Source organism: Lygodium microphyllum, chromosome 8, assembly GCF_053477565.2.
Source record: "Lygodium microphyllum isolate KBCC chromosome 8, Lygodium_microphyllum_v1.1.10, whole genome shotgun sequence".
NCBI lineage: Eukaryota > Viridiplantae > Streptophyta > Polypodiopsida > Schizaeales > Lygodiaceae > Lygodium > Lygodium microphyllum.
Window position 1 is genome coordinate 96,005,735 of NC_141142.1, and position 13,251 is coordinate 96,018,985.

Here is a 13,251-nt window from a genome sequence, read left to right on the forward strand (position 1 = left end):
ATGCTAGTTGCCGTTAGGAAATGACCAATAGGAAAAAAGCTAATTCAAGTCGGTCCTAAGTGAGAATGGCCGGAATACTTCCTCTACATGGCAGACGCGGAGAGTCCTAGATCACAACCCCCGTAACATTCCATGGGAGTGCCGGGCGAAGCTTTCTAGACATCCTTTCCGATGGACTGCTAAGATGTGTCCTAAAGATAACAGGTGGACATGTTACAATGTGTTTGTGCATGGCCCTTATCTTCATTTCTCACTATGTGTATCTCTTGCAATTCTATGTGTTACTCACTCTCTCTCTCTCTCTCTAGAGTCATCAGGACTTAATAGAGTCAATAGAGAAAGAGAATATATACATATAAATAAATAAATAAATAAATAAATAAATATATATATATATATATATATATATATATATATATATATATAATGAGAGAGAAGAGAAGAGAAAAGTTTTAAAATAATATTTGATGAGAGAGAAGAGATAAAGAATAATTACTAGCTAGGAAGATCAAATTATGTATATATTTATGATATGTTTTAATATGAGACATAGTAGATTGAGACTTTTTGAATAAACTATATTGAAATGTTTGAACCTTATATATAAAAAACAATCCTCTCTTTTGGGACATTTTTAAATCCTAACATAGAAAACTAATAATTAACACAACATATAATGGTTATTGTCTTTTGCATTGTGTATTTGGAAAAGATCTTATCAAAGATTTAAAAGAGTTTTATACTATTGAAATTGTAATCAAAATTTGACTTTTCGTCTAATTTACTTAGACCAAAAGCTTTTAAATAGAGGAAGCTGATCTCAAGTTGGAGAGAGAGAGAGAGAATGTGTGTGTGTGTATTTTGATAAAGGTCCAAAGTTATTAATGTAAGAGAAGCCCAAAGGTAGTATTGTAGTATTATAAAAGAGAGTTGCTAAAATTGTTTTAAGCGAGAGAGAGAGAGAGAGAGAGAGAGAGAGAGAGAGAGAGAGAGAGAGAGAGAGAGAGAGAGAGAGAGAGTGTGTGTGTGTGTGTGTGTGTGTGTGTGTATGAATGTGAGAGTGAGAGTGAGAGTGAGAGAGTGAGTAGGTGAGTGAGTAAGTGAGTGAGAGTGTGTGTGTGCATGTGTATATGTGTTGATAAAGATCCAAAGCTATTAATGTGTAAGAAAGGCTCAAATGTAGTATTGCAAGAGAACGTTAAAAGAATTTTTAAAGCCACATACACACACACACACACAGTGAGTGAGTGAGTGGTGTTAAAGGTCCAAAGCTATTAATATAGAAGAAGTCCAAAGGTAGTATTGTGATATTATAAGAGAGAGTTGCTAGAATTTTTTAAAGCGAGAGAGAGTGTGTGTATGTGTGTGTGTAAAGATCCAAGGCTATTAATGTAGGAGAGGATCTAAGGTAATCTTTGGCTTCAAAAATTTTCAACACTCTCTCCTATAATACTACAATACTACTTTTGGGCCTCTCTTACATTAATTTGAAAAATGTACATTTATATCCAAACTACTTTTCACATTTTTTTTCTCTCTCTTATCAATGATTTTTAAAAAGACACATCTTTCTTGTCTCTCATCTCAATAATTGTGTGTGTGTGTGTGTGTGTGTGTGTGTGTGTGTGTGTGTGTGTGTGTGTGTGTGTGTGTGTGTGTATATATATATATATATATCTCATTCAAAAGTCATTTTTATCTCTTTCTCCTCCCTCTCTTCTCCATTGAGTCCTAATACCCTTCCAATTGAAATTCCTTACATTCAAAGTATCTAGAATGTATTTTTGATTTTAAAGACTAGGCAAACCATTGATGAATTACTTAATCAAGGTGGATTAGAGTTTGTATGAGCAATAATCTTTAAAGCTATGTCTTTAGTTCTATAATATACAATAGACAAACCTACCTTGATTTGTCTCTCTATGTGTATGTGCGTGTACATGCATGCACGTGTGTGTCTCATTAAGAACTTGTTTCCTTTCTCTTTCTCTCTCCACTTCTCTCCCTCTATTTCTATGATAACTTTACGAGCAACACAAACATGGATGGCTCGGAGTGAAACAATATCACAAATGGAGATGGTTGGTGTGGAATCATGGCTACAGTAAACATTAGAAATTGAGGTGGCTAGGGTGGAATCAATAAGATAGGTATAGTTGAATCAGCATCATAAATGGAGATGACTAGGGTGAAATCAACATTACAAATGGACAAGGTGGTGCCTTGCTCATCATCAAAGATATATAGGGAGAGGTATATCACCTTTACATTAAGCTTAGGCATAACTTACCACCGGTCATGCTAAAGAAGGGATCTGGGGATCGAAAGGAGCAAAAGCTAGTGAGCATCTAGAAGTGTCGTCTCAAATCTGAGGGAAGAGGATGGGGTAGAAGAAGAAGGCTTAGGGTCAGCCAAGGGTGGGGAATAGCCATGGGATATCAATGGAGTGGACTATGGAGGAGATGTGGGCCGTGGGAGCCGCTAGATCCAAAAATGGGTGGGGAAAAGCGCCACATAGTGTGGTGGTCTCAAGGAGGACTTATCGCCTCATGAGGTCTTAATTCCTCCATATGCTTGTGAGGACTTAGTGTGCATTAGATGTGCTTATTACTGTGAGCATATTAAGCTAAGAGCCAATGCAAAACAATCTCTGTGGCCCAAAAAGGAGAGGTAGAACAAGGAGTGCCTCATGGAAGATGCATATACTCCGGTGGGGTATGGAGCAAAGGTCAATGTCGACAATCTTCGAGGGTGTGACTGTTCTTGCCATAGAAGAAGCACCTAGTAGATAGGCAAGTTGATGGTGGAGAAGCCATGGTACTAGAGTGGCAACCTATAAGAGGGAGGGTGGGAGGGAGAAGAATATCTTTTAGTGACACATTAGAAATGGTAAGAAAATTAGATGTTGATGTTGAGCCTACAATTTATCTTTGCCTTCACTGATGTGTAGAGGATTTTCATAGCTCACTAAGCACCTCTCACTTTGATACCATATCAAGAAATGACTAAGCAACCAGAGAGATAGTAGGATTTGCAGGGAGGAACAAGAGCATGTATGGCAAAAACTGAGAGGAGAAAAGAAGAGGAACTCAGATGAATGAATGAAAAAATGAAGTGAATCTGATACAAGGGTGCCATAGCATGAAGGATGCCTTGGAGCAGGGAGACTACCAAAGAAGACTCTGAGTCTACAAACACAAGAATGATGAGGCATCACTTGGTGTAAAGAGAATGCTGCCGAAGAGGAGCCTCTAAATTTGCAACTTAAGGATGATGAAGACTGGTGATGCTTGGAGTAGGGAGACTGCCATTGGAGGGTGAGGAGCCTTTGAATTTGCAAAAGCGCAAGCTTGAAGATGGCACTAGTTTCTAGGGAGTGATGCTAGAGAAGATGAAAGAGCCAAAAAATAAAAAGGCAAATGTAGCAACCTCTAATGATCGAAGCGCTAACTATGATATGAAACCAGATGGAAAAGCAGGGTCCAAGTTGCAAAACGTAGATGACTAAAGGGTGTGAGCTACGAAGCGCAAGAGAGAACATCCCAAATGCTAACGCTTGGTGGAGATGAAGGTCAAAACCTATGTTGGAGACACTAGATGCATCAAACATAAATGGATACAATCTCCTGATTGGCAAGCACAAAGGATATGACTGAAAATCTGATGCTTGGATGATGGTGGTAGATGTCAACTGAAAGAGGAGGGCAAAAGATGTCAAAAGCAAGAGATCTACCCTTAAGACACTGTTGCCATGACGAGGGGATGGTTGCCAGCTACTAGAGATAAAGAAGCCATTGCTACTATGAACATAGCCCAAGGATGCTAGAGATTGGCACCCGGCAAAAAGGATGGAGATGGTGGAAGGAGAAGAGAGAAAGATGACAGTCTCATGAAGTGGGGTGAAGAATGAATGGGAGGTGCCGTATATATACTCACAAACAATCTTGAGCCTTGCTCACTGAAGTCTCTCATACAATGCTTTGACACTCTCAAAAGATCCTAGAAAGCCTTTTTGGGGTTGAAAATTGAACCAAATATGGGAATGAAGAAGGGAAACTATACGGAATGATGTGACTGATCTACTTCTAAGTAGGAAACCTTTTTCCATATTCTACAAGGATATTTGGATCCTTGATACCATTCGTCAGTCCAAATGTTGCATACACTAAGTGGTATTGCCTCAAAATAGCTTAGTTGATTCTTCTCCTCAGGGCCTTTTCGAGAAAGACATCATTCATATGAATATACCGAAGGCCCTTAATATGAAACTCTCCGATAAGTGTCTGCTCCACAAAAGTGGCATCTTGCTCTTTTAGGTATATTTGTGAGGCTCTAATTCATTCCTACACATAGATAGTAATGGAAAATACCTAGGATACCTGTGGTATTAGATGTTCTTGTCCCACTAGAGAAAGGAAATATAAAAGCATGTCCTTAGGGGTGTCTTCCCTTTTCCTAGGCTCTTTTGGAGGAGTGTCAGGAGTGCCTTTAGTCCTCGTAGGCTCTTGGGCCTCCTCTACATGCTATGACTTGGTGTAGCATCCATATGAAAACATATAATTGCATAAGAAAATCCAACGGGCATTAGGTTTGAAGGTGGTCCTGTAGACAATGGGAGGGCTAGCACAATGTGAGGAGAGGGGGTGGTGTAAAAATCTAAAGGCTCCCCCTTGTGTTGAGTGGGTCACCCTCGGGACCTCCATATAATGTTGGGGGGGGGGGGGGGGTCTACAAAATAGTTAAGGCCATCCTCATGTTGTGTGGGCCACCCTCGGGACCCACACATCATGAATGGGAGGGACAAAAATCTCATGGCCTACCTCTCACATTGTGGGGACCCGCACTACATGCGAGAGGGGGGGGTGAAAAATACTCAAGGCCCCCCTTGCATTGTGCAAGCCACCTTCAGGACTTGCACAACGTGAGGGGGGGCTACAAAATCCTCTAGACCCACCTCATGTTATGCGGGTTACCCACTTTGGACCCACACAATGCAAAGAGGGACTGTAAAAATTTCTAGACCCCCCTTGAGTTGTGTAGGTCACCCCTAGGACATGCATAATGTGAAGAGGGGCAATGCAAAAATCTCAAGGTCTCAGGTCACTTCGTCCTAAGACCCACATAATGCAAAGGGGGTGCAAAAGCGTCAAGGCGGCTTGCCCCTTGCATTATGCTAGTCCTAGGGGATCCATGTAACACGGGGAAAGGGGGAATGTGCAAAATACTCGAGACCCTCTCGTGTTTTGTGAGCCACCTTGAGGACTTGCACAATGCTGTGAGGGCTGTAAAAATCTCTAAACCCCGCCATATTGTGTGGATCACCCCTAGGACCCACACCATGTAAAAGGGAGGGATGTACAAATCTCTAGATTCGCTCATGTTGTGTGGGTCACCCCTAGGACTGCATAATGCGAAGAGTGGGGGATGCAAAAATTGCGAGCCCTTCTGTCGTGTTGTGCAACTCACCACCTTTGTTGTGTTGCAATGAAAATTGACAAAAAAAAATTACGATAAGGGGCCCTGCCTTAGAAGAAGAATACTTTCAATCGTTTGAGAGAGAGAGAGCATGTGGACGCGCACCACCGGTTGGGGGAGAGAGACAGAGAGATCACAAAAATAGGGAGAGAGAGATCGCAAAAATGGGGAGAGAGCAATGAGAAATGTTGCAAAAATGGGGAGAGAGAGGAGAGAGAGAGATCATGAAATTGGAAGTAGACACGATTGTTGCTAGCTTGGCTATTTGTAGCCTCGGGTATTGGATATGTGGTGGGTACATGCATAATCATATCTATGTGTCCCTATTAAATTTCACACGTGCTAGCCCATGTTTTGGATGATGTGGCATTATGACTGACGTCAACACATGTAATTGCATTATATAGATCAAATTTAAAATTACAAATTTCATTTCACACATTGCATGCCTGTCAAAACTCCATAGCTTTCTTGTCTTGATGATTCTCACAGCTCTTGCATAGTGTGTCTTTCCTACCTACAAAGCTCTCACAATGGATAACACCCATAGAAGCTCAAAGAGCACCCTCTCCTTGCATTGTATTGGTCCACCAAGCCTTACACAATGTGAAGGCGTGGGGATTGCAGATGTTGATGACCCCCCTTCGCATTGTTTGGTGCCTCTCTCTTGTCATGTTGCACAGTTCCCTTTGAAGGGAGCAACCAACACAATGTGAGGCTAGGGGGATAAAAAATCTTGAGGACCCCCCCCCCCCCCCCTGCATCGTTTGAATCTTGGGGATATTGCAAAATGTGAGGGGAGCGTTTGAAATCTTGAGGACACTCTCTCACATTGTTTGGTTTTGGAGGTGTACCACATGATGCGAGGGTAAGGGGATTTGAAATCTTGAGGACCCCCCATGTGTTGTCCCCCTAGCATTGTTCAGGTCTCTACCAATGGTGTACAATACAATGTGAAAGGGGGGCTCTAAAATCTTAATGAACCCCGCTTGTGTTGTTCGAGTTTCCTCCCATTGGGGTGTACCGCCCCTCAAGGGGGTCCAAAAATCTTGAGGGGGGTTTTCCAAAATCTTGAGGACCACCCCTTGCATTGTTCAAGTCCCAAGAGCATATAACACAATATGAGGGTAGGGGGTCCAAAATCTCGATGACCCCCCTGCTTTGTTTAGGTTCGAGGGCATATAACACAATAAGAGGGGAGGGGGGATCCAAAATATTGATGATTCCTCCTTGCATTGTTTGAGTTTGGAGGGTGTATAGCACAACGCAAGGGGAGGGGGATCTAAAATCTTGATGACCCTCTATCGTGTTGTTCATTGTTTTGGGTTGGGGGGTTGTACAACACAACATGAGGGAAGGGGGTTTCAAATCTTGATGACTCCCCCCTCACATTGTTTGCTCCTCTCACCCCCCTTGGAAGTGTATGGCCTAAGGTGAGAGGGGGAGGGGCCATCCCGAATCTTGAGCACCCGCCCTTGGGTTTTTTGGATCCAGGGGTGTACTCACAATGTGAGGGGTGGGGGTTCCAAAATCTTGATGACTTTCCCTTACGTTGTTTGATCATGCTCCCCCCCCCCCCAAAAGGATGTATCACACAATGTGAGAGGGTGGTCCCAAATATCGAGGACTCCCCTCATGTTGTTTGGGTGCGAGCGGTGCAACACAACACAATGCAAGGGGAGGGGGTTCTAAAATTTTGATGATCTATTGGGTTGTTTGGGTCCCCTCTCCTCTTGGTTAGGTGTACTGCACAATGTAGGGGGTCTAAAGTCTTGATGATCCCTTCTTATGTTGTTTGGGTCTGAGGGGTGTATAGCACAATGCAAGGGGAGGCGGGTCTTGAAATTTCAATGACCCCCTCTCATGTTATTTGGATCCCTTCCCTCTCCCCCCTCCCACTAGTGCAGGTTTGGTCTCTTTTATCCAAATTTTCCAAAATTTTTAATCCTTTTCACCTTATAGAATTCACACTATATTTTTACTTTCTCATACAGATGGCAAACTGCCAGAATGGTATTTTCACAAGACCTTCACATTGCATACTAGACATCTGCCTATAGGGAGAGCATGAACTAGCTCTAGGATGAGTATGCCAACCCTTTAGGCTAGAGCTTGACAAAAGAGATATCAATGACATGAATCTACCCTCAAGGAACTCAAGAGAATCATTGGCATCCCCAAGCTCTCCTTCACAACGATTGTCAAACAAGCAATGTGGACTATAGAGGACACTCCCCAGTGCTAGATTGCCTACATGAAGCTGTGGAAGAAGACTTTATGGTGGAGTTCTTATAAGATTCCTACATTCTTGTAGCTCATGTGCATATAGTTATGGTAATGCTAGGGGACTTCACATCCCTTTGCCCATTGAGGTTCAGATACGACACATTGTTGAGCTTGGATGACATTTCTAATAGAATAATGAAGGGAATATTGGAAATCCCTTCCTCAAATGGAGTAGGAAGGTGAAGGTGATAGATATCATAGGAGAACCCTCATACTTCTAATAGATGAGGCTAATCGGTCAAAGGGTGACCAACCAAGAAGGTATGGAGATGTGTGAGGTAGAATCTAGGGAGACCAATGCTAGCAGTGTGATCAATGAGATTCATGACAGACACACTAATTTGTATATGTAGAACCTTTAGGTGCTTGATATGCTTGGTCTCTCTTTTGATGTCCTACTGCCTCTATGAAGGCCGTAGTAGCAACAAGACTCAAGTATCATCCAGTTTGAAGAGGATGACGTTTTGGTGCTTGTAAACATGAATAACGAGATCAATGCTTGTATAATGAATGCTGTCCTAAGATATATTTGTTAAATCATAATACTTGGAAATTTATGCATGCTTTTCTTGGTAACAAATGGCTTGAAACTTATTATTTGTTTAATTTTATAGCTTGATTCCTATAAATCTAATGTTTGACCAACAAGATGAGGATTCTGTTCTTGAATCCATGCTATCTGTAGTCTTGATTTAGGAGAGGATGTTGCTTGTGGATGTATACTCATGGTACCAAGATTGCAACTTAAATCTGGTGCAATACCTTGTGATGACAATCCATGAAAGGTAAGAAACTATTTGCTATGTTTTTTCTAAAGTATCTCAAATCTATTTTTTAATAATTTGATTTTCTTCCTTGCCTTGTAGATCTCATTGGAGTTTAATAGTATGATATTGTGACAAAGAGATGCTTTCTGGCCGACTCGACTTATGGATATCATGATAACATGAAGAAGTAAGTTTCTTAAGCCCATGAGAGAGAGGGGGAAGAAAGAGAGAGGTATACTAATATTCTCTTCCTTTATTAAAATAGAACTATTGAGAAACTTGTCAAAGGCGCAAGACTAACTCTAATCTCCATGTCTTTAACCATTTTACCTCCAAAATAGTCTATTATGGATACACAACCTACCCTTTTGTTCATGACATCTCCAACTTTGCCTTGAAGTACTCCAATCAGTTGTGACTAGTTGTCCTTTGTCTCCTTGGTCACTACACATCCATTTTTCAAATTGATACCCTGTCCTTGAGTAACCAGAAAGTAACAATGCTAAGAAAGAAATCTAAGAAAGGATCGTACCAAATGGATCAAAGACCAATACTTTGATACCACTTGTTGTCAAGAAGAGGAGAGGAGAGAGAGAGAGTGCAGAAAAGAGAGAAATACTGCAGGAAGAGAGAGAAAGAGAGTGATGAGGAAGAGAAATACTAGAAAAGGAGAGAGAAAGACAGAAAGAGAGAGGAAGAAGCCATGAAAGCTTGGAGAGAGAGATGAAGATGAAAGGAGACTTGTATTATTATCTCATGGTCAAAAATCAAGTTCCTAACACCTTATATACCAGCCAGTGTAGCTAGTAATTCCCCATTATTAAATCCCCCTCTCTTACATTCCATCCCCACCTGAAGGTTTTTGCCCTCAAAAACAATTTGGAAACTTATGATAACTGGGCAAGAGTAGGTCATAGTACTACTCTGCTACATTATTACAAGTGTATACTAATGAATGAAGAGGTATTATTGCATATGATGGGTCAGTAGAGATGTATGATACATGGGCCTTATTGGGGAATTATAAAAATGAAAATTTGACCCAAGTATCTTGAGTAAATGCAAGCTGCAAATAGTGGACAACAAGCTGTTTACTATAGGGCCTTGCTGTAGTAAATCTGTTATAACTTTCTGTAGGAGACTCTGATCAGGGTATGCCACATGTCAAAATGGAGCTCTTGAGGAGTACTTTCAGCCCATGTATGATGTCCATTGATGTCCATAGTATATAATAAAATCCTCTTTGAAATAGAGGGCTGTCTATAGTTAGTTTGAGAGAAAACAAGATCATAATTAGCTAGATTTCAGCCAAATTTGCTTCTGATAGGTATGGAACTCTTCCAAAACTGAAGCTGGCCTCCAAGAAGCTTCCTCAAGGGGTAAACCTCACCACTTCATCAAGTATTCCATGATGGAGCGAGAGCGAAGCTTCTTTTCCCTTTATATTATGACTTGCTTGGGTATGTATTGAAGGATGCCTTCTGCATCTATTGGTGGTAGCTCCTCAACATAATCCATTGATGATCCAATGAAGGGCTTCAAATGACTCACATGGAAGACATTATGAATCTTTGTGGATGGGGGAAATGCCAATTGATATGCCAAGTCTCCCACTCTTTTGACAATCCGGTATGGGCCATAGAACCTGTGAGCTAACTTGTTGCTGACCCATCCTTAAGGGTGGTATATCTGGACTTGGGCACCTTCAAAAGCACAAAATCCCCTTCTTGGAACTCAACATCCTTTCTTTTGTCATCAGCATAAAGCTTCATTTGATCCTGAGCTTTCTTCAAGTTGACTTTACACTACTGAAGTAAGGCATGCATTCTATCCAACTCCTCCTTGCTTTGTAGGTTTATTTTATCATTGAAGATAACTGTGGAGAGGGGCACCTTATAGCCGTACAATGCTTCAAAAGGTGAAACTCCAATGCTAGAGTGTGTAGAGTTATTATAGGAAAACTTAGCCAAATGCAACCATGAGTCCCAAGCATGATGCACATTATGACAAAAATGCCTCAAGTAAGTTTCCAGCCACTTGTTAACCCTCTCTGTCTCGCCATCGGTCTGTGGATGATAAGCAGTGGAAGGGGCTAACTGAGTGTCCATAGAGTTGAAAACTTCCTGCCAAAAGTTACTCATGAACTTAGCATCCTAGTCATGCACAGTGACCTGTGGTAAGCCATGTAATCTGAAAACATGTTCCATGAATTGGCTGGCTACTTGAGAAGCATTATATTGAGTCTTTGAAGGAATGAAATGGGCTGCCTTGTTGAGTCTATCCACAATTACTTAAATGTTGCTCCATCATTTTTTGGTCATCGATAGGCCGATAATGAAGTCCATAGTGTCCATTTACTTTCAGGCATAGGCAATGGCTGAAGTAAACTGACTGGGTTTAAAGTGCTATCCTTGTTTTATTGAGATGGCACACAGCTCAAGACAAAATCTTTTACATCTTTCCATAGCCCCTTCCAGTGAAAGCTCTTAGCAATCTTGTCATAGGTTTTAAATATGCCCAAATGACTAGCTGTAGGCAAGGAATACATCTCTTGCATGATCTTTTGCTTGAATGGAGAAGTGTATGGGATGGCAATCCTGCCCTGAAACCATAAGAACTATTCTTAAGTTGATATGGAGAGTTTTCTTCCACATGCCCTTGCTATAATTTCTGGAAAATTTGACTGAAAATTCGATTGAAATCAGCATCTAACAAATAGGCCTTCTAAAGCTCTTCTATCCAATCATTATGAAGTTCCATGATGGTGGTTGAAACTTTACATGCCCACATTCTAGATAACGAATTATCAACTACATTGTCTTTTTCCCGCGTATGTGTAATATCAAAGTCATAGTTCTGCAATATAGCTACCCATTTGTGTTGTTTGGGGGTAAGATTAGACCGAGAGAGGAAATACTTGAGGACCTTATGGTCGCTCTTGACATTAAATCTGTTATTATACAAGTAGTGGTGCCATGTCTTAATGGCATGAAGGATGGCCAACATTTATTGGTCATCTCATTTTCAGCAAGTTTGCGGCTCTCAAACGCTATAACCCCATGCTCCTGTAACAATATAGCCCCTATGCTTCTGCCACTGGCATCACAGTGAATGGTGAATTCTTTCAAAAAATCTAGGTATACCAAGATGGGAGCTAAGGTAAGAAATTCCTTGAGCTGATTAAAGCTCTTATTAGCTATGGCATCCCAGAAAAAGGCCTCTTTCTTAAGCCTATTAGTCAAGGGAGTTGCAATAGTGGCAGGCCTAATGAATCTGCGATAGAATGATGAGAGACTAAGAAATCCTCTAAGTGAAGTGGTATTTGCAGGTGTGGGGGCTAGTCTTTTACACACTGCACTTTCTTAGGATCAGTCCTAATTCCATCTTCACTAGCAATGTGCCCCAAGTATTCCACTTCTGTTTGCATGAAATAACATTTTGTCTCCTTGGCAAAGAGTCTATACTGCCTCAATACATCAAACACTTGCCTCATATGCCAAAGGTGATCCTTTAATGATCTACTATAGATGAGGATATGATCAAAGAAAACCAACACAAATCTAAAAAGAAAGGGATGAAGTATTTTGTTCATTAAGCTCTGAAAGGTGGCTAGTGCATTAGTTAACCCAAAAGGCATAACTAAGAAAGGATAAAGCCCTCAATCAATCCGAAATGTTGTTTTGACCTCATCCCTTGCCCTCATGCGGATCTGGTGATAGCCTGACCTCAAATCTATCTTTGTAAAGTACTTAGCCCCCTTGAGCTCATCTAGTAAATCTATGCATGGAATGGGGTACCTGTTCTTCACGATGATCTTATTAAGATCCCTATAGTCTATGCACATCCTGAAAGATCCATCCTTCTTTTTGACCCATAACATAGGGAAGCATATGGTGAAGAACTAGGCTCAATAAATCCCATGTCCATGACTTGTTTTGCAACTTCTTCTCTTTCACACCTAGACAATCTGTAAGGTGGCTTGTTCACAGGCTCTGACTGAGGCTCCAGATCTATGGGATTTTCAACCACCCTATTAGAGGGTAGTGCTGTAGGTACTTGGAAGAGGTCCTTGTATTCTTCTAAAAGAGCTCTCAATGCTGAATTCTTTACTGTTTTAGTGTACTGATCTGAATTTTCTTTATTTAACTGCAATACAAAGATTGGGACTGTCTCTTGAACTCTTTCTTGAGTTGTTTGCTGGTAATGAGCTGAAATTCACTGTTATTTTGAATTCCCTACAAGTGAATGAGTTGTCCCGCACTGAGAAACTCCATATACAGCAAGGAAAAATCCATGGTTATAGTGCCCAAAGTTTTTAGCCAATCACAACCCAAGACAACATCTATAGGCCCCATTTCCAATGCAGTTAAATCCATTTGGTGTCCAAAATTTTTAGCAAGCTGAATATGGATAGCAGGGTATACTTGAGTGCTAATTTCTTCATCCCCATTAGCAACTTGCACCTTCAGCCTATCCCCATTAGCTACCATTGTCTACAAGTATAAACACATCCTTCCCATGAATTTTTCCCTTAATACACAATGTATTAGGGCTTCTGGATGTTGGGGCAAAAGGCATTTGGGCCTACGCGTGTATACTGTGACCACCCATTTTTAATTCATATATAATATGATAGTGCAACAAGGCAGTCAATTCAGTTGGACAGCACCTACATTGTGTGTGCTCTTCTCTCCTGCATCTTCCTCTTCTCCTTCTCCACTGC